This window comes from Lolium perenne, chromosome 7 (genome assembly GCF_019359855.2).
Source record: "Lolium perenne isolate Kyuss_39 chromosome 7, Kyuss_2.0, whole genome shotgun sequence".
NCBI classification, from domain to species: Eukaryota; Viridiplantae; Streptophyta; class Magnoliopsida; order Poales; family Poaceae; genus Lolium; species Lolium perenne.
In genome coordinates, this window is record NC_067250.2 from 35,295,536 (window position 1) to 35,321,453 (window position 25,918).

General features: G+C 47.7%; 1 long non-coding RNA gene across 1 annotated transcript; it reads left to right on the forward strand.

Moving 5' to 3' along the window:
• The first annotated feature begins 18,941 nt into the window (after positions 1-18,941).
• On the forward strand, positions 18,942-19,995 carry LOC139834130 (uncharacterized). Its single transcript, XR_011749508.1, has 4 exons — positions 18,942-19,369; positions 19,448-19,627; positions 19,730-19,840; positions 19,929-19,995. It is a non-coding gene; the product is annotated as an uncharacterized lncRNA (long non-coding RNA).
• The last annotated feature ends 5,923 nt before the right edge of the window (positions 19,996-25,918 follow it).

Here is a 25,918-nt window from a genome sequence, read left to right on the forward strand (position 1 = left end):
TCCTTCTCTCAATTGCTTGATCTCAAAACCAAGGAAAAACTTCATCTCTCCCATCATAGACATCTCAAACCTATCGGTCATAAGCTTTGAGAATTCATCATTGAAAGCTTTGTTAGTAGAGCCAAATATAATATCATCAACATATAATTGGCAAACGAAAAGCTCCCCATTGACCCTCTTAGTAAAAAGAGTGGGGTCGATTAGCCCAACATCAAACCCACGGTCTACCAACAATTCCTTAAGGTGCTCGTACCAAGCTCTAGGAGCTTGTTTGAGACCATAAAGTGCTTTATCAAGCTTGTAGACATGGTTAGGAAAGTTGAGATCCTCGAACCCCGGGGGTTGCTTAACATAAACCTCTTCATGCAAAGGACCATTAAGAAATGCACTTTTCACATCCATTTGTTGTAATTTAAAGTTATGATGCGATGCATAAGCAAGAAGGATACGGATGGACTCAAGACGAGCCACGGGAGCATAGGTCTCTCCAAAGTCAATTCCTTCAACTTGAGAGAAACCTTGGGCCACCAATCTTGCCTTGTTCCTCACAATATTTCCAAACTCATCTTGCTTGTTCTTGAAAATCCATTTAGTGCCTATAACATTGCGGCACTCCTTTGGCTTCTCTACTAAGGTCCACACTTTGTTGCGCTTGAAGTTGTTGAGCTCCTCATGCATAGCTTCCACCCAATCCGAATCTTCAAGGGCTTCAAATACTTTCTTGGGTTCCACTACGGAGATATAAGCATGATGATTGCTAAAGTTAGCCAATTGCCTTCTTGTGGAGACTTTTGCATGAACATCACCAAGGACCTTGTCATGAGTGTGTCCACGAATTTCAAGGGTCCTTTCTCTTCTTGCTAAACGACGGGCCTCGATCTCCTCCTTGGTTCTTCTTGGCCTTGGAGGTGTCACTTGATCAACTTGATCATTTGGGTCCCCGTCTTGACCTTGAACTTGAGCTTCCTCAATTGCTTGGGGTTGCTCAATCTCATGTGCTTGATCTTGAACAAAGTTCGGAGAAGGGCAAGAGTTGGTTGGATCCTCATTGGAGCCATTATGAATGATTGGTTGATCTTGACCTTGATCTTGTCCTTGATCTTGCACAAATGAGGAAGGGTCTTGTTCTTGTTCTTGGGTTGGTGCATCATTTGCTTCACTAGGTAAGGTTTGTTGATGTTGAGAAGATGAGGGCTCCACCGTGGTAGAGCATAGTTCTTCCCGAGACGCCACACCGTGTCCCTCAATGGGGCGGAAAAATCCCACACCCATTCTTACTATGGCATCTTGAGGTATTTCATCACCTGCACAAACATCAACTTGCCCCACTTGGGAGCCATCATTTTCTTCGAACTTCACACTACAAGATTCAATGATAATCCCGGAGGATACATCAAAGATTCTATAAGTGTGAGATTCGGCACCGTAACCAACAAATATACCCTCCAAAGCTTTAGGAGCAAATTTAGACAAACGAACCCCTTTGATTTTGTAGAAACACTTACACCCGAACACCTTGAAGTATGAGATATTAGGCTTGTTCCCGGTGAGTATTTCATATGGAGTCTTGTTCAAGCCCTTGCGGAGATAGAGCCGGTTGGAGGAGTGACAAGCGGTTGAGATGGCTTCGGCCCAAAAGTTATAGCGGGATTTATACTCTGCCATCATAGACCTTGCCATATCCATAAGAGTCCGGTTCTTCCTCTCCGCAACACCATTTTGTTGAGGGGTGTAAGCAGCGGAATATTGATGACGAATCCCCTCATCACTAAGAAAATCATTGAGTGTGTAGTTCTTGAACTCGGAGCCGTTGTCACTTCTTATTGCCATAATGAGGAGGTTGTGTTGGCGTTGCACCTCGGTAGCAAAGTCAATGAATACTTGTTGAGTCTCATCTTTCGTCTTGAGAAAGTAGACCCAAGTGTATCTTGAGTAGTCATCGACAATCACCAAGCAATGTTTCTTCGCACCAAGACTTGCATGAGTAACGGGACCAAAGAGATCCACATGAAGGAGCTCCAAGATCCTCTTGGAAGAGATGATGGTCTTGCTTGGATGCGGAGAGTCATGCATTTTGCCTTCAACACAAGCCCTACAAACACGATCTTTGGCAAAAGACACATTTTCCATTAGTCCCACAATATGGTTCCCCTTGTGAAGACTTTGCAAAGTTCTCATGTTGACATGGGCTAGGCGGCGATGCCACAACCAACCCACGTCCGCCTTTCCGAATAGGCACAACGCACTTGACGTGGTGGCCCCCGAAAAGTCCACCACATACAAGTTGTGTTCGCGGTACCCAACGAATGCGACTTTTAGAGTCTTGCTCCACAAGAGGACCACAATATCATTATCAATAAAGACGGCGAAACCCATCTTGCCAAGGGCGAAAACGGAAAGCAAATTGTAACCAAGGGTTTTGACAAGCATGACATCCACAAGAGTAATGTTGTGTGCAACCACAACCTTGCCAAAACCCAATACCTCGGATGTAGAATTATCGCCAAAGGAGACGGTGATATCATTTATGTTAGGCCTCAACTCCTTGACGAGGTTCTTGCCGCCGGTCATATGACTTGTACATCCACTATCAAGTACCCATTTTGAACCTCCGGCGGCATAGTCCTACATGAGATCAATTCTTGGATTTAGGTACCCATTTTTCAATGGGTCCTCTTTTGTTAGCAACAAGGGTCTTTGGAACCCAAATAGACCAAGCAACATAACCATCATATGGACCAACATATTTAGCATAGACATCACCATAATAATCTTTAAAGAGAACATAGTGAGGGTTATCTATTCCCGCACCATCATCATTAATGGTGTTGCCCTTTCGGGTTTCACCATTAGCTTTCTCATGTGCGGGCTTGGTCTTTTTCTTGTTTGCCTTTTTAGCCTTGGTATTAAAACCGAGTCCCTCCTTCCCATTGTTTGACCTTTGCTTACTCAAAAGATCATCCAAGGAAAGTTTACTTTGGGGAGAGGAGGTCCTAGCAAGTTCATCTTTCAACCTAGCATTTTCCTCAATTATATTTGCATGATCACATGAAGGAGTAGAGGTACTAGGTATGTCATATGAAGCAAGCCTAATTTGAAGTTGCTCATAAGACTCGGAGAGGAGAGAGTATTCACTCTTCAAGGCTTTGTGAGCCTTGTCTAGTTCATCTAGATCCTTCACAAGTTTCTCATGATCAACACCAAATTGGGCCTTTTCCTTTTTAAGCACTTTAGACTTAGCCCTAGCAAGATCTCTAGCTTTTGTGAGCTTGTTAATTTTATCTTGAGGTTCTTCAAGAGTTTCTAGCCTCTCCTCAAGAGAAACATCATTTTCTGCAAGCAAACATCATTTTCCAGACCATACGTTTACTCCTTTGTTCTCAGCAAGCCGGTGAGATTGACAACCTTACTGTTAAGTTGGGGCAAAGTATTTTGATTGTGTTGTGCATGTTTCACGTTGGCACCGGAATCCCTGGTGTTGCGCCGCACTACACTCCTTCACCAACAACCTTCACGTGATCTTCATCTCCTACTGGTTCGATAACCTTGGTTTCTTACTGAGGGAAAACTCGCTGTTGTACGCATCATTGAAAGGATCGTATGCCGCACCTAGAGGGGGGGGGGGTGAATAGGTGCTAACCAATTTTTAGTTCTTTTTCAATTTAGGCTTGACACAAAGGGTAAATTCTCTAGATATGCAACTAAGTGAATTTACCTATATGACAAGGCTAACAACTAAGCAAGATATATCTAAGCAATATATAGAGAATAGGATAGAGGTAACCGAGAGTGGAGCACGCGATGACATGGAGATGATTCCCGTAGTTCCCTTCCTTTGCAAGAAGGCACGTCTACGTTTGGAGGAGTGTGGTTGCTACGAAAGCCAAACCAACAGCCACGAAGGCTTCACTCAGATCTCCGGTGAGCAACGCCACGAAGGCCTATCCCACTTCCACTAAGGGATTTCCTCGAGGCGGAAACCGGGCCTTTACAAGGTTCTTGGGGCACACATCCACAACCAAATTGGAGGCTCCCAAATCTGTTACAACACAACAATCAACAACAATACATCAACACAAATCAACTAGGGAACCAAATAGGAACACTAGCATGAGATCCCTCAAACAAGAGAGGGGGAAATGAAGAACGCTTCGGTGAGGATGTAGATCGGTGTCTTCTCCTTCGAATCTCCAAAGATCAAGAGCTTTGGTTGGGGGAGGAAGGAGATCTTGCAAATCTTGACTTTCTTGAGGTGGCTCTAATGGAGGTGGCTTGGCAGATTTCTTGTATAATGATTGAGCAAGCAACCAAGGTAGGAGAAGGGGGGTATTTATACCCCCTCTCGAAATGGAGCCGTTGCTGCTTCCGGGGCCCTGGATAATCCGGCCTAAGTAAGGGCCGGATAATCCGCCCCCCCGGATAATCCGGTCTTCGGGACAAAACCAGGACAATGCCCGGCCAAAAGTCCGGCCCATGTACTGAGCCACATTTCTTCCAGTCCTTAGCCAAAAATGGGGGGGCCGGATATTTCCAAAATATCCGACCCGGATAATCCGGCCCTGGTACAATACCGGGACATTATCCGGGCAAATGTCCGGCCCCCATACTGAGCCGCATTTCCTCGAAGACTTAGCCAAAACCAAGGGGCCAGATATTTCAACAATATCCGGCCCTGGCCAACTTTTCTGATTTCTTTTGACAGTCGATCAAAACCAACACACAAGATTAAATATCTATGTAATCTCTGCACCACTTAAACAAACATTAGTGTATCTTATATATTGACATCAAACACACAAAACATAATGTGAGAGATGTTCTTTCAATCATACCTTCCTCTTGGGGTTCCCAACGGACGTGTGCTTTACCGTCACAAGCAATCATCATGTATGAAGAGGATACAAGCATCGCACGAGGAGGAGAGGAGCAGCTCGACGTGAAGATGGACGTGGAGTTGGACAAGGAGCTGGACATGAAGATATCTCATGGATGCGCGAGGGAGGAGAGGGAGGCATGCGCGAGAGGAGAAGACGAAGTCCAGGCCGGCCCAGCACCCGGTCAGACCGTCCGCCACGCCGGCGCGCCCGGTCCCTGGCCCGGTCCAACCGGGCGGCAGGCCGGATCCACCCCGGAGCCAACCGGGCGCCACACTGATGCCAACCGGGAGCGTTACTACGCGACAAATTCCCGCACCCGGTTGCAACCCGGTCCCTGGCCCGGTTTGAACCGGCCAGCCCGGTCCCAGGCCCGGTCGACCGGCCCCCAGACCGGCCGTGTCCGAGTCTGTCTCTACCAGATCTATTCTGGGTCGGTTATTCTTGTATCTTTTCGACCTGAGGTCGTCCCGGACGCCTATATAAGTGCCCAGGACGCCCCCTAGCTGCTTTAGACCACGTTTAAGATAAACCCTAGTTCTTAGTTGTTCGCTCTGCAAAACTATTGAATTTCCTACACCATATTGCTTGATATTGTGTAGATCTGAAAAGTCTTGTGTAATCTGTTGTTCCATTGGGAATTAGACGGTTGCAACTTACCGCTTCATGGTCGGTGGCTACGTGCGCAAGTGTGTGGAGTTGCGAATATCTTGCAGGGTTGAGAGCTGTTGCATTGGCGACAGAGACCAATCGAGAGATCTCGTTGCGTCATACAAGTTATCATCCACTTCATCCAAGTTACCTCCGCTGCAATCACCCCGTGATCATCATCACCACCGTTGCTTACTGAGAAGATCGGGCCACCCCTTATCAGGAGAGCAAAAAAGGAAAAAGGAAATGGCATTTTGCAGAAAACGAAAGGAAACAGAAGAATCATAAAAGGAAACGGAAATGAAAACGAGGGAGCTGTTTCCGACGGAAACGAAAACGGCAAAGGAAATTCTGGATAAACAAATATGAAAAGTTTCCGCAAATGTAACCTAGAGAGGCCCATTTTCTTGGTAGGCCTACATTTACACATGAAACTAGGCCTGCAGGCCACCTACTAATTATAGACAGCCGCCTACAGTCCCGACGACTCATCTCTATTTGGGACGATTCCACAAGACCTAGTCCCAACTCCCAAGCGACCGCAGCGATCGCGGCTTCTTCCTACAAGACGAGCGATCAGGCGGCCAAGCGACTGCCCACGAACAGTCTTAGTGTCGACGCAAAAATATTTATGTGAACTTACGCTTGTCTAAGTGTTTAACTATGTCTGTTACTCCCTCCGTTACTAAAAGGATGTCTTAACTTTGTCAAATTTTGGATGTATCTAGATACTAAATTGGGTCTAGATACATCCAAATTTGGACAAAGTTGAGACACCCTTTTAGTGACGGAGGTAGTACTTTATGTTCAATTACCGCTTGTTGAAGTTGAGTGATATTCCTTGTCTTATTGCCTACTTCGTTATACCGGTATATAGACCAAAGTAATATGCCGCCATTTTATTGTGACAAATATTCATTTTCTTAACGTATCCGTCCCGTATCCACTCCATATTCATCTCCGGTGATTTTCGTTTCTATATTCGTTTCCAGGGTTTCCGATTTCGTTTTCGATTCTGTCAAGATAGGCGGAAACAAAAACGATAAGACATATTTCCATCCGTTTCCGTTCCGTTTTCAACCCTAACTGGGAGTGGAAGAACTGCCTCTTTGGATGGCTGGGAGCGTATAGCGGCCATTCTGAGGGGTGCACAATGATTCTTGAAGTTGTTGCTTCACATGACATATGGATTTGGCACTCATTCTTCGGAATGGCTAGCTCGCACAATGACATCAATGTGCTGCAGCGCTCTCCGGTGTTTGATAGGATAGCGTACGGTCAGTCCCCTGATGTGGATTTTGAGATCAATGGCCACTACTACAACAAGGGGTACTATCTTGCTGCTGGTATCTATCCACCTTGGACTACACTCGTGAAGACAATCCGAAAACCCAACTCAGAGCAGGAGGCAAGGTTTGCCAAAGAGCAAGATGCAGCCCGGAAAGATGTCGAGCGGGCGTTTGGCATCCTCCAAGCTTGTTGGGCTATCGTCAGACACCCTGCTAGAGCATGGAGTGTGCAAACTATGTGGGAGGTGATGACCGCTTGTGTAATCATGCATAACATGATTGTTGAGGTAGAACGGGATGATTCACTGTTTGATAATGAGTGGGATGGCCAGGGAGAGTTGGTTACTCCTCAAGGTGGTCCGGCATCATTCGAGGATATCCTCCATGTGCACCACGAAATTCAAGATCTAGCTGTACACAACCAGCTCCAGGCTGATTTTGTCGAGCACATGTCGCATCATGTTGGCAACAATGTTGCAAACAAAAATGAAGGAAATCCTGAAGCCTAGTGCATTTATATTGTTTTTACATTTTATTTGAATAATACTTTTTCATTGAATACATGGACAATAAACTTATGTAATAAATATTGAGCATTTAAACTTATTTATATTTTTTATGATTTTTTATAGTGAATTTAGAGGCAAATAGCAACTATATGGCGCCGCGACCCAAATCTGCCGAGTTGGGCGCAACGCGCGACCCAAACAGACACGCGGATGCGGGGCTCCATCCGCGTGTCCGCGCGGCCACCCAAACGGTCCAAACGGACGGTCCAGCGTGTCCGTTTCGATCGCCGCGTTGGAGAGCATCTCCAACGGGGCGACACATTTCAGACGTCAAAAAGTGATCGCGAGCGTCCGTTTGCTTCACCCTGCAGACATATTTTGTCCGCGCGTCCGTTTGCGTCTGGGTGTGCTTTCACCGGGACGTTGAAAACTTTGCAAAAAAAAAAAAAGCAACCTTGACCATAGCGTGGTTGTTATTTTGGTTCCAGCAAAGCCTGGACAAGGGATGGATCTTTTCTAAATTATTGAGATTATTAATTCTATACCCCTCCTTCGTTAACACTACTCACTTTTTTCCACTCGCTTATTTAGCTTTCGAAGTGAGCAACTATTCGGAAGCAAAAGTGAGGAAAATCTGAAAGCAAAAATTTAGACATATATGGAAAAGTGAGCAAAAAGTTATCAAATAGAAAAAAGTGAGCACAACTAAGAAGCCGGAGCACTTGTAAATTATTTTGATATCAAAACGACAACCATACTACGGTATAGTTGGTTAATGCATTTTGGTTTCTGCCGTGACCGTGCTTTGGTTGTTGTTATCGTATCAAAAGAATTTAGGAAACATCCATCCCTTGTCCATGCCAGATTTGCCGTGAACCGATACAAATCTGCAAAAACAAACCAAAATGACAAAAATACTACGGTATGGATGGTTATGCATTTTGGTTTCAACCGTGACCGTGCAATGGTTGTCGTTTTGGTATCAAAAGAATTGTCCATGCCGGATTGCCATGAACCGATGCAAATCTAAAAAAAAAAAAAAAAAAAAACCAAAATGACAACCATACTACCGCATCATATTGTGATGGAGTGGTAGCCCTCGTCCCAAAAAAATACACGAGTACTTTCTCGGCTAGAAACAGAAGAGCAAATCTGAACGGGGAAAAGCAAGATGCATAATCATGGCCTTGGCAAAGTATACCTAAGGGCATCTCCAACGGCGACGCAAACGAACGTTGTGCGACCGTTTGCGTCTGCGCAATCGGAAATGCGTCTGCACCATGCTTCAGCGAGGCGACGCATCGTGTCCGGGCGTCCGCAGCGACGCAAACGCGGCGCAATGTGCGGCACGTTTGCGTCTCCGCGGACGCTGCGCGGTCGCGCCTAGCGTCCGCTCGCTTTCCCCACGGGCTCGCCTGGCAGTGACTCTGGCTCGATCGGCCTTGAATTAAAGCACAACAAGTGTGCCGATGTCAACCGCCGAAGTGGCAACCGCGCCGATCAATCCGCCAACCGCCGGAATGGAGCGCCGAACCGCCGCGTAGGAGCAACCCCTGCGCCTGCTGTAATTCACGTTGAACCGCCTGCTTCTCTTCACTAGTAGAAAACCTCTCATCCATCTAAGCCATTGGTACCGGTTCCCTTACGAACCGGTACCAATGGGGTCATCTGCACCGGTTCAAGGCTCTGGCGGGCGAGGAGATTTGGTACCGGTTCGTGAGGAGCTTTCGTACCGGTTCGTGTTAGGAACCGGTACGAAAGGTCTTCGGCCAAAATTCAGACGTGTGGTGGGGCCCGGGCTGGACCTTTGGTACCGGTTCGTAACACGAACCGGTACCAAAGGGTACCCAGCTATATCAAATCGCCCAGATCCCTTCCCGAGCCCCATGGCTCTCATTTTTCTCTTCTTCCTCACACTCTAAATTTTTCTCCACCTCTCACACTCCAATAATCTTTATTTTTCTCCACCATTTTAACAAGATTAACGGCATACATCTATCCAAGGGTTAGCAATATCATCCTTCCTTCCGGCGTTCCTAATTTAGCTCAGTTCTTTGGTAGTTTTAACTCGTACTATTTTTGTAGTGCAAGCAAGGTGTTCGATGAAATGCCTAAGTTAGTGATTTTATTTTTTTATATGCAATTTGAGCTGAAATTATGGTATGTTTTGTAGGTTTTAATTAGTATCATCCCCGTCCTTACATTGTCGATCGCCGGCGTCGTCCCCTAACCGGCACGGTACCACCTCGGTGAGCCCCTCTTCTTTTATAAAAAACAATTAGTTTTATGTGATGAACTTGAATATTAATTAAGTTGGTCACTCATATATCCATGATGTTGTGATTTTAATGATTTTTGATATACATATAAAATGCAGATGAGTCGACAATGGATGTACGGTGACCGGTGCCATCCCGAGTTCATTACTGGCATGCATTATTTTCTCAACGTGGCTGAGGCAAACAGGCGGTCGAATGGTTTCATGTATTGTCCATGTAGTTTCTGTAAGAATATGAAGGATTACTCTACCTCGAAGACCCTTCACGTCCACCTGCTGGAGAATGGTTTCATGCCCAGCTATAATTGTTGGACCAAGCACGGAGAAAGAGGGGTTATATTGGAAGATAACGAAGAAGAAGAGGATAGTGACAACTATCCCTTATTCACTGAAGACGGTGGTAGTAGAATGGGGGAAGACGAAGCTGAAGAAGAGCCCATTTTCGATGAGCCGATTTTTGATGACCCGGATGAAGATTTGGGTCGGACCATTCTTGATGCGAAGATGAACTGCGGAAATGAAAAGGAGAGGTTGAAGTTGGAGAAAATGTTAGAGGATCACAACAAACTGTTGTACCCAAATTGCGAAAATGGTCAGAAAAAGCTAGGTACCACGCTGGAATTGCTGCAGTGGAAGGCAGAGAATGGTACTTCTGACAAGGGATTTGAAAAGTTGCTGAAAATAATAAAGAAGATGCTTCCAGGGGAGAAGGTGTTGCCCTCTAGCACGTACGAAGCAAAGAAGGTTGTCTGCCCTCTAGGATTAGAGGTGCAGAAGATACATGCATGCATCAATGACTGCATCCTCTACCGCGGGGAGTACGAGAATTTGAATGCATGCCCGGTATGTAGTGCATTGAGGTATAAGATCAGGCGAGATGACCCTGGCGATGTTGAGGGTGAGTCCACCCCCAGGAAGAGGGTTCCTGCGAAGGTGATGTGGTATGCTCCTATAATACCACGGTTGAAATGTTTGTTCCAGAACAAAGAGCATGCCAAGTTGTTGCGATGGCACAAAGAGGACCGTAAGAAAGATGTGATGCTGAGACACCCCGCTGACGGGTCGCAGTGGAGAAAAATCGACAGAGAGTTCAAGTCATTTTCAGATGACGCAAGGAACTTAAAATTTGGTCTAAGTACAGATGGCTTTAATCCTTTCGGGGAGCAGAGCTCCAGTCATAGCACCTGGCTAGTGACTCTATGTATCTATAACCTTCCTCCTTGGTTGTGCATGAAGCGGAAGTTCATTATGATGCCAGTGCTCATCCAGGGCCCGAAGCAACCCGGCAACGACATTGATGTGTACCTGAGGCCATTGGTTGAAGAACTTTTAGAGTTGTGGCGTGACGAAGGTGTTCCTGTGTGGGATGAGCACGAACAAAAGGAATTTAACCTACGAGCGTTGTTATTTGTAACCATCAATGATTGGCCTGCTCTTGGTAACATTTCAGGGCAGTCAAACAAGGGATACAATGCATGCACACACTGTTTAGGTGAGACTGATAGTAATTATTTGGGAAACAAGAATGTGTACAGGGCATCGTCGATTTCTTCCAAAACAACATCACGTAAGAAAGAGAGGAAAGCATTTCGGAGGTGAGGCAGATAACCGAACGAAGCCTACCCGCCCTAATGGGGAAGTTATATATGATATGGTCAAGGATTTAAAAGTGATCTTTGGAAAGGGTCCCGGCGGACAATCTGTTCCGCATGATGTTGACGGACACGTACCCATGTGGAAGAAGAAGTCGATATTTTGGGAGCTACCCTACTGGAAATTCTTAGAGGTTCACTCTGCAATCGACGTGATGCACGTGATGAAAAATCTTTGCGTGAACCTGCTAAACTTCTTGGGCGTGTATGGGAAGACAAAAGATACACCGGATGCACGGCAGGACCAGCAAAGTATCCACGAAGGAAACAACCTGAATCCAGAGAAGTATCAAGGTCCTGCCAGCTATGCTCTTACCAAAGAGGAGAAGGAGATCTTTTTTGAAGTCTGAGTAGCATCAAGGTCCCGTCTGGCTTCTCGTCGAATATAAAGGGAATAATAAACATGTCGGAGAAAAAGTTTCAAAACCTAAAGTCTCATGACTGCCACGTGATTATGACACAATTACTTCCGGTTGCATTGAGGGGGCTTCTGCCGGAAAATGTTCGAGTACCCATTGTGAAGCTATGTGCGTTCCTCAATGCAATTTCTCAGAAGGTGATCAATCCACTTACTCTACAAAATTTATAGAAGGATGTGGTCCAATGTCTAGTCAGCTTCGAGTTGGTGTTCCCACCATCCTTCTTCAATATTATGACACATCTCCTAGTTCACCTGGTCGAAGAGATTGGCGTTCTCGGTCCTGTATTTCTACACAACATGTTCCCCTTTGAGAGATTCATGGGAGTCTTAAAGAAGTATGTTCATAACCGTGCTAGGCCAGAAGGAAGCATCTCCAAAGGGCTATGGAACAGAGGAGGTCATTGAGTTTTGTGTTGACTTTATTCCTGACCTTAAGCCGATCGGTGTTCCTGAATCGCGCTATGAGGGGAGACTGCGTGGAAAAGGCACGCTAGGAAAGAAATCAGCAACGTGTATGGACGGACATTCTTTCACTCAAGCACACTACACGCTTCTACATAATTCCATCTTGGTGGCTCCGTTCAAAGAGGAACACAAGGAGATCTTACGCTCTAAATACCCGGAGCAACGTGAAGATTGGATTGATGGAGAACACATGAAGACTTTCGGCGGTTGGTTGCAAACACGTCTCATGAATGTCACCGATGACGAGCAGCTGTACTTGTTGGCCAAGCAACCATCTTCTACTATATCGACTTTTCAAGGGTACGAGATTAATGGGAACACAGTTTACACTTTCGCCCAAGACAAAAAGAGCACCAACCAAAACAGTGGTGTCCGCTTTGATGCAGAAGATGGCAATGGGAACAAGGTCACATATTATGGGTACATAGAGGAGATATGGGAACTTGACTATGGACCTAATTTCAAGGTCCCTTTGTTCCGGTGTAAATGGTTCAACCTGAAAGACGGGCATGGTAGACCCGCAGTACGGAATGACTACAGTGGATTTCAAGAATCTAGGGTACGACACCGAACCATTCGTCCTAGCCAGTGAAGTGGCTCAGGTTTTTTATGTGAAGGATATGTCTAGCAAACCGAAAAAAAGAAAATAAAGGCAAGAGGACACATCATACGATGAGCCAAAGCGGCACATAGTTCTTTCATGAAAAAGAAACATCGTGGGAGTAGAGGACAAGACAGACATGTCAGAAGATTATAATAAGTTTGACGATATTCCACCCTTCAAGGTAAAAATTGACCCAAGCATCATCTTAAACAATGAAGATTGTCCATGGTTGCGTCGCAGTAAGAAGAAAGGGAAACGGGCGAAGAAAACTCAGAAGACTAGGTAGCTACATATAGGGATCATAACTTGTGTATCTCAATATGGAAATCACTTTTGTGTAATGATGTTACTGTATGTAAGATATTAACAATGGAGATGGTTGGCTTATTTTACTAGTTAAGTCACGGGCTTGCAGGGAAATTTTTCCGAGGCAGAACTTCCGAATATGCCATATATAGGGCATGTGCACCAAGGGCATATTCGAGAAGTTCCGCCACAGGAGATTTCCCAACCCTTTCCGCAACATTGTTAGAGGAGATGGAGTCTTCCACGGGCTTGCAGGAAAAAAATTCCGAGGCGGAACTTCCGAAGATGCCATATGGCGTGTGCACCAAGGGCATCTTCGACAAGTTCCGCCACGGGAGATTTCCCAACCCTTTCCCCAACATTGTTAGAGGAGATGGAGTCTTCCACGGGCTTGCAGGGAAATTTTTCCGAGGCGGAACTTCCGAAGATGCCATAGGGCGTGTGCACCAAGGGCATCTTCGACAAGTTCCGCCACGGGAGATTTCCCAACCCTTTCCTCCATCCATGGTGATGAAACTCTCCATCCATGTTGGCTTGTTGAGCTGCTTCCCATGGTGTATCGATGCTCCTTTTATAGGCAGAGCGTCCTTATCCTGCCGACAGTTTAGTACCGGTTGCAGACACGAACCGGTACTAAAGGTTACCCACGCGTCCTTATCCCACCGACAGGGTGTCGTGCGCTACATACTTTATCTCATCGAGCAGGGCGTCCTTATCCTGCCGACAGCTTTAGTACCGGTTGCACCCACCAACCGGTACTAAAGGTTACCCACGCGTCCTTATCCCACCGACAGGGCGTCGTGCGCTACATACTTTATCTCATCGAGCAGGGCGTCCTTATCCTACCGACAGCTTTAGTACCGGTTGCACCCACCAACCGGTACTAAAGGTTACCCACGCGTCCTTATCCCACCGACAGGGCGTCGTGCGCTACATACTTTATCTCATCGAGCAGGGCGTCCTTATCCTGCCGACAGCTTTAGTACCGGTTGCAGAAACGAACCGGTACTAAAGGTTACCCACGCATCCTTATCCCACCGACAGTTTTGTTACATGACAGAAAAACCACCTTTAGTACCGGTTGCACCCACCAGCCGGTACTAAAGGTTTCCCGCCTATTTTCTTCCCACGCTTTCCACCGGTTCCCGCCTCTGTCTTCCCGCCATTTTTTCACTATATATATGTAGGCTTGGCCTCCATTTACATATCACATCTAGACTCATATCTGCAAAACTCATCATTCTCTCCCATGGCTTCCATCGTATCTCTAACCCCCCGGGAGGCGGAGGCGCTTTGCGCCTCGAACTACCCCTGCCCGCCGGGCTACCGCGTCCCGACCGGCTGGTTCCTAAGCGTCGGAGGCGTACCGGTCCCTCCAGTCCCTCTAGGTGTGGCGCGCGAGATGGCCATCACGAACCACTACTACTTCGAGCTCACGCCAGAGCAGCGGAGGAATCCCCAGTGGCATCCCGACTACAGCCCGACTTGGGAAAGCTTCTTCATCAATCGGCGTGAGAGGGCGCTTGCCAGGCACGAGGAAGGCGGCCCGCCTCCTTTGAACTTCAACGAGGCCGGCCGTCGGCTGTGGTGGCGTGGCCGAACTCTCCAGGGCATCATGGCCTACCGTGGCCCCCGCCTGCGCTACCCTCAGTCCCAGCCCACGCGTGCTCACCCGCCGACGTTCGAGTACCGTGACCCCGATGCCAGCGACGATGATGACGACGACTATGACGACTACAGTGGCGACTACTACAGGGCTAGGCACGAGTATGACTGAATGACTCCAACAGTAGAATCTGGCTGTATCTTTAATTTTCAGTTAAGCTATGTACTTTTAATTCGAGTTCAATCGTAATAAAAATTTATTCCGGCCCTTTCTTTCCCGCCTTTTTTCTCCCACGCGCGGCGTCGTGGCGGGAAATTTTCCCACGCGAAAATGAACATAAAGGAAAAAGAAAAAGAAACAGAAAAGAAAAAGAAAAAGAAACAGAAAATAAGAAATAGAAATAGAAAATAAGAAATAGAAAAAGAAATAGAAAATAAGAAATAGAAAAGAAAAGAAAAGAAAAAGAAACAGAAAAGAAAAAAAAAAGAAAAGAAAAAGAAAAAGAAACAGTAAATAAGAAATAGAAAACGAAATAGAAAAATGAACATAAAGGAAAAAAGAAAAGAAAAGAAAAAGAAACAGTAAATAAGAAATAGAAAATAAAAAATAGAAAAAGAAAAGAAACAGAAAAGAAAAAGAAAAGAAAAAGAAACAGAAAAGAAAACAGCAAAAGAAAAGAAAACAGCAAAAGAAAAAGAAAACAAAAAAATACATTTGGTACCGGTTGGTATCACCAACCGGTACGAAAGGCCTTTCGTACCGGTTGGTGGTACCAACCGGTACCAAAGGGTCTTCACCCTAGTTATGACTTAGGCGCGGGGCAATTTCCCCCAAATCCTTCTCCGCGCGCGCGCCACGCAGAGACCACGCCGCGCCGTCGCAGCCTCGCAGAGACCACGCCGTCGCAGCCTCGCCGTCGCAGCCTCGCCGTCGGCCGCCGCCCGCTCCCCGGCGCCGCAGGCAAGTCCTCGGCCCGGCCCTTCTTTCCCTCCCCGCTCATGCGCACGCCTCGCCGCGACCTCACCGACGCCGCCTCTCGACGTCCTCGCCGACGCCGCCCCTCCGACGCCGCCCCGCAGACGCCGCCCGCGACGCCGCCCCGCCGACGCTGATCCGCAGACGCCCAGACGCCGTCGCCACGCTCGCGCCAACGCTGCTGCATGCCCACGCCCTTAGGGTGTTCGATGAAATGCGTAGGCCGACGCCGCCCCGCCGACGCTGCTCCGCAGACGCCCAGACGCCGTCGCCACGCTCGCGCCAACGCTGCTGCGCATGCCCACGCCCTTAGGGTGCGCGATGTTTGGGCTTAGGCTTCGACGCCATTGCCGGTGCATAACCTGGCCGGGTCAATCTTGGCGTCGCGTGCGTACGTGGAAAGTCACGGTCGAGGCCTCAGCAGCAGGCGTGCCGCGTGCGGGAGCGCAACACACACCATATAGTGCAAACTTCTATTGCTGTGAGAGCACAATAGTTGCAATATGTAACCATCGAAACTTGGAACCATAGGCTAGTATAAACAGTACATACCTTAAAATGTTCACACCATGGTTGATTTCATCATCGCAATAACATGTGGCTATCTTTGGCTTGGTTGTATACAGCTTTAACAATTGTGAGCTCCGGTCGGTGGTGTTGGTGGACAGAAGGTCATTTCTTGTTTTCTTCAATCTTCAGTAATCACATCGCCATTCAGGTTTTTCTTTTTTACACACCTAATCACTGTCAACTCTTCTATACCTAGATGTTATGCACCGGCAAGTTACTCTTACTTCTCATTTGAATTATAACCTGGATAAAGACGTTGATATGGTAGGTAAAACAAGGCATTTCGTGTCAATATAGCTCTGCTTTTTTATGTTGGATATATCTAATTCTCTTCATCGTATAATGTGAAGACTAAAAATGTTTGCTACTACCTCTTGCTTCACTGAAAAAAGGTGTTTCTCACTGTTAGGGTCGAGAAAAAGAGAGAAGAGCGAGAGGAGGAGCGCCGAGTGTTAGGGTTAGGGTCCGTAGTGGTGCCGAGTACGTGGCGGTGCCACTGCGACATAGAGAGAAGAGTGCGCCGAGTGTTAGGGTTAGGGTCGAGAAAAAGAGAGAAGAGCGAGACGAGTAGCGCCGAGTGTTAGGGTTAGGGTTATTGTTTTCTTCATTTGAATTGTTTTCTAATTGCTTTCTTAATTTTGCAGTGACATTGAGGTATGGAGGACGGCACCTTCGTCCGAGATGAGGAGGGGGAAGAAGCGGTGCAGAAATTGATCTATGAGAGTGCCCGTGGTCCGGAACCCGACGATGGAGATGACAACGAGTTCCAAGACTTTCTGAATGATTTCGGCGAGGGACTTGAGTCTGAACAAATTAGAAGAGACAACGAAGTGTCCATCACAAACTCCGGCGAGGTGTATATCTATGTATCAATTAGTCTATATGTTCATCCCTAGATGCATTCATTTATTTGTATTGCGCTTATTAACGAATAATTTTTTCTTTTAGCCTTCTGGATCATCGAGCAAGTCTGTTAGATCAAAACGAGGCCCGACGCGGGTGCTAAAGGGCGAGGGCAGGTTAGCCCTCACGGCATTCAAGGATAATGGTGAACCAGTGCAGCCCAAGGAGTTTTGCCGCAAATTTACAAGTCAATCCGGAGTTATTGTTAGGGACCATGTACCGATCAGCATTCAAGAGTGGCATAAGCCGAAGAACCCGGAGAGTGGTGCTAGTTATGTCAACGACACGATGAAAAAATTTCTTTGGGACACGCTACTGACAAAGTTCAGCCTACCGGAAGACATGACGGAAGGCCAGAAGAATAAAGTCAAGGAATGGACATTGAAGAAGATGGCCATACAATTCCAGACCTTCAAGAAAAATTTATGGGACAAATATAAGAATGAAGATCCAGTATCGATGATAATCTAGTGAAGATAAAAGATTCACTGGGCCGCATTTAAGGATTATAAGAAATCGTCTACTTTTGTGTCCCGATCGAAGAAAAATACCGAAAATGCTGCAAAGAAGAAACTTCCGCATCATTTGGGGTCAGGTGGCTACAAGAGTGCCATTCCGAAGTGGACAGCGTTTGAGAATAAAGCGATTGATCATGGAATCACTCCTGAGACATGGGACCGGCCCGAACGGTCCAAGTTACGGTTGTTCGCTCATGGGGCAGGGTTGGACCCAAAGACAGGGGCTGATCGTTGCGAAGGGAAAATGGAAGGAAAAAATTGAGGCAATTGTACCGAAGCTTGTAGATGCAATTGAAAAGGTCGAAAGGGAGAGTACATTCCCGATCGAGAGAATGACGAGCTGACACTCGCTACGGGAACCTGAACATGTTGGACGGGTACGAGCTCGCCCAGGTCTCACCATGAAGGAAGCGTGGCCGGACAGCGCCGACACTTATAGAAGCCGTTCGCGAAAGAAGAAGAAGGACGCCGACATTGTAACGGAATTGTTAACTAGGGTGGAGGCTCTTGAGAGAAATCGAGAGGGCACCTGATCAGCCGCTGTTTCTACAGGATCCACAAGCCGATGCTGCCCCATCTCAGCGAAGAAGCAGTGTCGGTTCCTCGCATCTTGACGGATGTGGAGGAAGCTACCCCGTGGATTATGTCACGGAGAAGACATATTGCGAGCTACATATGTTAATCAGGACCGCGTCTGTTAAGGTGGCGGTCGGCTATGTGTACCCAAGTGAAGATGGAGCAATGCACCATCATATGCCCATTCCACCTGGCTGTGTTCGTGTCGGGGTGGATGAAGTTGTTTCGGGTTTTGAAAAAGTGGAGCTTGATATTCCTAGAGGTGAAGATGAGAGGACACTGGCCGATGTCAAGCACGGTTTCGCCCTATGGCCGAAGAAGTACGTCGTCTTTTTGCAAAGGCCACCGACTCCTACACATGAGCAGCAAATGCCATCGACTCCTCCTGGTGGCAGTCCTGGTGAGCAGCCAAGTCCACACCTACCTGAGAGGGACCCCAGCGTGAGTCCACCATCTCGAGATCCTCCGCGACGTAAGACAGCTTCCGTTAAGCGGAACGGTACGCCGCCTAGGAAGAAAGCTAGAAAGGAGAAACAACTGCCACCTACTGAGAAGTTACCTTGGGAAAAAACTCCAGAGGAAAACGCGGAGGCCGTTAAGGCCGAGTTGAAGAAATGGTTTGCACCGAAAGTGCCAGAGATACCTTTCGAGAAGACACTAGATCCGGTGAAAGTTGTGCGTACCGTTGACAATCTATATGACCCTGTACCATCGCCACCATCTGACTATGCGCGTTCTATTGAAAGGTCGTATGACAAGATGATCGAGGCGACAAAACCCGTTCAATCGGGTATCAGGGAGATAAAAGGGATACACAGTGTCTACCAGCTCGGACAACAACCCGTTCAATCGGTCGCCCCTCTCAAGGTGTTTGACGGGAAGACCGTTCAAAGTTCTCGACAAGACGCAACTGATTACGCCTTCGCTGAACGAGCATATCAGTTTGTTCAAGGGAAAGATTTGGTCGAGAATCTCAGGAAGGTACCAACATGTATGCGTAACTTGCATTCGTGGTACCTTAAGGCCTCAAAGGAAGGGATCGAGACTATCATGGTGCGAGTTAGGGAAGAGCACTACTTCCAGGAGTACTGTGTGAACGTTGACTTCGCCGAACTCTTTCAGTTATACAATCTCCGGGCCCTCGACAAATCAATCATCAGTTGCTATTGTCTGTAAGTGATTTATTTATTTAATTTGAGAAGTCGTTCATTGTCTGCAGATTATAATCTTTTGTGCACTATATTATTCAGATCGAAGATGCTCGAATGCAAAAGGGACGATATCACAGACATTGGGTTCATTGACCCGCACACAATGCATGTTAAAACCATAGAGAATCCCCTCTATAACAAGGATACACCGCAGACTTTGCTAAGGTTTTTGAAGCGACAACGTGACAAAAAGCTAATACTTTGGCCTTACAACTTCGAGTGAGTCTTATTGTCTTATAACACATTATATTTTGCTCACCGTATGTCAAAATTTTAACTAATGCCTTATATATATGACACTACATATTGAAACGTGCGTAGGTTTCACTTTATTCTTCTCGTCATCAATTTGGAAATTGGAGAAGTTGAAGTCTTGGACTCACTAAGCAAAAAATCGGAACTATACGTGTCTTGTTTTTTAATGCTCAGAAGGTAATTTTAATTCTTATCGGTTTGTTTCGTTAATTTCCTGCTTTGAACTAATTGATGACTCTTTTATGCATTTTCTTTTGTCGAGCAGCGTATGGCAAACTTTCATCAAGGAAGATACGTCCCGTGAATGGACACCGAAGCTGCGATGGCGTGCGAAAGTAAGTAGTACTACCTAGGTCCACACACCTTTTAATTATCATACTTGACTATTGTTTGATTGAATTATATTCTTGTAAAGAAATGCCCGCAACAACCTCCGGGGACCGATCTCTGTGGATTCTTCATTTGCGAGTGCATCCGCAGAATTGTCAGCGAGAGAACGAATAATGAAAGAAATAAAGAGGTACAAAAACAATCTTCACAAATTTGTTTTGTTATCATAAGTTGTGCTGAGTTTCAGTAATAGTTGTTTCATGTATTCATTTGTATCTTATTCTTTTATAGTTGGCAAGAAAGCGGAACAAGCTCTCAATCGATGACCGCTTCATAGCAATAGGCGAGGAATTGGCGGGATTTTTCCTTCGGGACGTCATACCACCACTCGCAGAGTACCACTATGAATGAAGATGTACATGTTACATATATAGTTGACTCGAAGAGTACCACTATGCTACATGTAATAGACATATATAGAGTACGCCTCGGAGAGTACCACTATGCATGAAGATCGATCTTCATGCATAGTGCTACTTAATTTGCGATCTTATGCAATAACATGTGTGTTATATTATATGCACCAACTTGTTATGCATCATCTTGATCTTCATGTACTACCTAAACCCAAACGCGTTTCTGGTGCATCAACGCGATATGAAACAAACCGATATCCCTAAACCCCTCCAAAAACCCTAAAAAACCAATTCTCTGCCGCGGCAGAGATTTGGGAAAATTCCCTGCCGCGGGTGGGAACCTTTGGTACCGGTTCGTATTACCAACCGGTACCAAAGCTCCTTGGCCCTGAGCTCTCCGGGGGGCCCACGTGGAGGGCCTTTTATACCGGTTCGTAAGCAACCGGTACGAAAGGGGGGGGGCTTTAGTGCCGGATAATTAATACCGGTTGCTCAACCGGTACTAAAGCCCCTCTGGAACCGGTACTGATGAGAGATTTTCTACTAGTGCTTCTTCTTTCTCTTCCTCTTCCTCTTCCTCTTTCTCGTCCTCGTCCTCTTCCTCTTCCTCGTCCTCTTCCTCTTCCTCGTCCTCTTCCTCTTCCTCGTCCTCTTCCTCGTCCTCGTCCTCTTCCTCTTCCTCGTCCTCTTCCTCGGTGCCAAATGTGTTTTGTTACCAATTTGGGCATCATAATGCATGTATTGATACAAGGTTCGTGTGGGTACATTGTAGTTGATATTTTGTGCAATAATTTTAGTTAATTACTTATTGTCGTTAAAATCAGAATTTATGTCTTTTGTGTTGCAATATTTCTAAATATTTTCTAATTTGTTTCATATATTTAAGAAGGTTTAATGACTGTCCATATAGGAAGGGCCCGCCTGTACCACGTGCCCGAACCATGTGGCGCCACCTCCAGCTCATCAAATAGTTTCACCACCCGAAGACGGATCGGTGATCCGACATTCAGAGCCAGCACAACTCCGGAAGCGAAACCTCATATCTCATTTGCTTAATTTTAATGGAAAAAAAGGGTAACGTTGGTTCCGGGTTATTGAAATAATGTTGCAGTGAATTGCGTTAACAAAACGATGGGATAGGCGCGGCGATAGTCAGCAGGGTGGCCGGCCGAGACGCCAAATAAGATGCCTGTTTCTGTGTCCGTTTTGGCTGCCTCTTTGTGTGTCTTGTTTTTGTGCCATGCGTGAAGACCAGCATTCCAAGACGTACGACATGCGCGCCCTTTCCTCAACAGGGATTGCTACCGCATGTTGAAGAACTACATTCGAAAAGCATAGGATGACGACAGACCTTGCTTAACTACACTGCTGACGGGGCGTGTGCATGCAAGTATATTCCGTCAACAGGTCGTTGCTGACGGTGGTCCCATAATACTACTCTACTCTGCTTCTTCTCCTGAGTCAGGGGCCTCCTTCCCGTTATTATTCTATTTTCCCGTGATTATTTGCATTGCAGCAGCACTAATGGGAGTATTATAATGACAGGATTAGTGCTGCGGCTGGATTAGTCCCACGGCATCATATTGGGGGGAATGAAGTGAGCCCTCGTCCCAAAAAAGACACGAGTACTTTTCCGGCCAGAAACAGAAGAGCAAATCTGAACGGGGAAAAGCAAGATGCATAATCATGGACTTGGCTAAGTATACCTAATAGCTAGGAGAAACAGCAGATTACATAACCATGGCCTCATCATTTACAACAAGCCGAGTTGGAAAATGGCCTGTCGAGGAACTCATCGGCCGTTGACGTCGCCGACGTGGCACCCTGCTGGTCCACATGTCGCCGGAGCTGAACCTGTTGAAGCACAGTAGCGGAATATGACTGCTGCGCGCCTGCGCCGCCGGGCGCCGGCCATTTTCCATGGCCCAGAGTACAAAATCCGGACATGCTAATTTTTTTGGATACCTCTACAGAAGTAGTAGTACTCCACTACTCCCTACACAGTAGTAGTCTTACTTTAGTTGGTTAATATACTCGTGATTCAGCAAAGCGTGTTCCAGCCGAACCCCGGTCCAATCCCTCGCATGCCGGTACCGGCGCCGAGGAAGACGAATGCGGCGAGCAGCGCGCCGAACACTAGGAGCCACGCGGAGACGAGGGTGAAGAGCCGTCCTAGATACTCGGAGGACGTGGTGGCCGGGCGGCTGGAGGGGAGGAGGACGCCGGCGCAGCGCTCGACAATGTGGCCGGCGACGCAGGCCAACACAAGGACGGCGACGAGGTGGACGGCCGCCTCCTCGACGGCAGGGCTGCGCGGGAAGGGCCCGGCCAGGAAGCAGAGGAGCCGTGCCAGGATCTCGGCGCCGCGGCCGTCGGCCACATCCGTGTGGGGCGGCATCGACGTGGGGGACACGGAGCTAGCTGTCCTTGGAGCTGCAGCAAGGGGCGGTGGACTGGTGGTGGTGATGGAAGAAGGGAGGAGGCGTAGTAGTACTAGCGGCGGAAACCAGCCAGGCAAGCGCAAGAAGAGAAGGAAGGGGGGGTTGGCTTGGTTTTGTAGGGAATCGGCGGTGCCAATCGAGGCGCCCAGACAGAAAAAGTTTTTGCATTTCCCCGCCATCCGAGAGGGGAGTAGAGGTGCTTCCCTTGCCAAGCGATATAGCGCGTTTTTCCCGAGGCTGTCTTTCAAGGCGTCGGAGCGCGGGCCGGCAAACAAGAGGCGAAAGCGTTCTAAAGTTGGATTTATCGTTTCTCTCTCTTCCTTTGCATTCCCCCAAAACAAAACAGGTCAACAAAAATGGTGAGAGCAAACTTCTGCATACGTAATGGAAATAAAAATTGCTACGCGTCAACAACCATCCTGCCCACGAGCTGCACTAGCGCCACCTCCTCAACATCGGGCTGTCGCAGCCATCACTGATTGCACCTCTAGCTCAAAGCCAGAAGCGGTGTACGGGTTACCAGGCAGGAGGGCCGCCCGGGGCGTAGGCTCGATGTCGATCGATGGGGTGAGAAATGCTGCACTCTAGTGTAGCAGTCTGTACAAGCATTGCTTGTCAAGGCAAAGGCAGCGCGCGCGGGGTTGCCTTGACTTGATTTGAGTTGAGGGGATAATAGACAAACAAGAGATGCAAAAGGTCAAGTAAGCACTTGGTACGGCGCGTTTTCTAGAGGCTCCGACCCGTGGGTACACCTGGGAAAAGTTCGGGCTGGGCCGGGCTTTAAAAAGCCCGCGGGTAAATGTCAGGCCCGAGCCCGGCCCAGCCCGACCGTCGGGCCTGCAATTTATGCCCAAACCTGGCCCGAACGAGCAAAAAACCTGGCCCGGCCCGACCAGGCTAAAATGAGAAAAAATGAAGGCCCGAACCTGGCCCGGCCCGAAGTTCGAGCTCAAATTTTAGGCCCGAACCCGGCCCGAAGTGAAGGCCCGACCCGGGATTTTCGCCCCAATTTTTAGGCCCGAACATGCATTTTTTTTGGAAATTGGGAAAAATATTGCCCCAGCTTCTGCGATGCACACGACTTTTTTATTAGATTATTCACAAACAACCTCGAAGCCACCTCACTAGACCTACAGTGGGATGAAGGGGATGATAATACACCAACTCACATCATCTAAAAACCAAATGTCTTCCCAAACCGCCCAATAGCAGGTGAGAAGCACATACAGTCAAGCAGACTCTCCGCGCACGCCAACGCACACGCCACAGAACTACCACCGTCTTCCTCGACTCCATCTTCAAGAGAGATCATCGCATTAACCTTGCAAGACCTACCGTCGATGCCACCATGACGCCAGACGGCTCCACCATCCTGCACGCATACATCATCCTGCATTCGTCGTCGATACCCTGCAACACCCACACTCAACGCCAACAATGTGGTAGATGAATACCACTCCACCAACATCCGCCATCATCCAACAGCTACTCAAAAAACGATGCCCCAAGAGGTAGAACGACGCAGGACGCGCCGCCATCGTCCGATCCGGGAGACTCAAATCTAGGGTTTCCCCCGGAGCAGCACGAGTGTGTAGATGCAGGTTGCGACAACGATGCCTCCAAGAAGGCTGCGACGTGTAGCGCCGCCATCGCCCGCCAAGACCGGAGCCGGAGCACGGTTTTCACCGGCAGCCGCGCATCCCCACCTCACCGAGCGTAGTGCCGAGGCAAGCAAGATGGCGCCTCCTTTAGCCACCACCGCCGTCCCTTAGTTTCCGTATCCGCAGAGGACACCGTCGCACCGCCACCGGCAGATCTAGGCCCGGCAGCCTAGATCGAACCCGCAGTGAGCCGCCGTCGAGCCACCCTTCCTCGCAGAAGTCGGCTGAGCAGCCACCACCGCCCTTGCCGCCACCCGAAGACGTGCAACCACCACCGTCGTCCATCACGTCACCGCGGAAGGACACGCCCGCGCCGGCACGCCATGGCCCCCGACGGACGGGCCACGCCCTGACCCGGAGGAGATAACCCACGCCCCTCCACCCGAGCCCGAGGACGAGAGGACCTCGCCGCCGACACCGATCGGGCTTTGCTCGGTCGCACACTCAAGCATCGCGTGAGGGAGGAGGGGGGCCTGGCGGCGGCGCGATCTAGGGTTCCCCCTGGTCGCCACGCGGGGGCGACGCAGGAGGAGGGTACAGAAGTGCCCCTTCCAAGGCGTTGGTCAAGTGATTGGAATAGCAAACTACAATCTTGCCTTCGGATGAGTATTCTCTGTTGGAGGCTCACTTCTTCATGTAAATGTAACATTAAACGTGCTTATCATGCTTGCTTAAAGAGAATGCAGGAACTAGGTGAACCAAAGCCAAGGCAAGTAAGTACAGAAACAATTCTCCTTCTCAAATAAATTTGGAAGTGTAAGCACATTGCCCCAAGAGTGCAAGCGTTCGGATGGAGGTTTCTTAGGAAAGCTATATCTATTGGAGCAAGAGCAGGTAAGTATTCCAAACACATTAGCTTCCTATTTTCTAGATGTGGGCTTGAAGAGAATGATATTCATCTTTTCTTCACTTGCCCTTTTGCAAGAGCTGCATGGTTCTCTTCACCTTGGTTCATTAGATCCAACATCATAGTTGATAATGCTAATTCGTTATCTCAAATCCTGCTAAATTTGTTAAACATGAATCACCTTCATGCATGCTTGCCAAATATTCCTTTCATGTGGTCTCTTTGGAAGTCTCAGAATGATAACTTATTTGGTAGGAAACCTGGAGCGACTCATCATATTAATCAAATGGCTAAAGCTATGCTCAATAACCTGGAACTATCCAATGCCTCTCAGGTTAAAATTTTGCAGGACAATGATACATGGAGAACTCAATACAGGCAACAGTATAGTGGGCAAGAATTAAATGAAGAACACAGGCGAACTGATAACACACTTCCTAAGCAGAGTACCACGTTGAAAACAGATCTCCTCATCGTTGGGTCCAAGATATTTTCTGATGCAGCATGTAAGACTAAAAAGTCTCCAGGAAGGTGGCACCTCAACAGGTATTGGAATATAC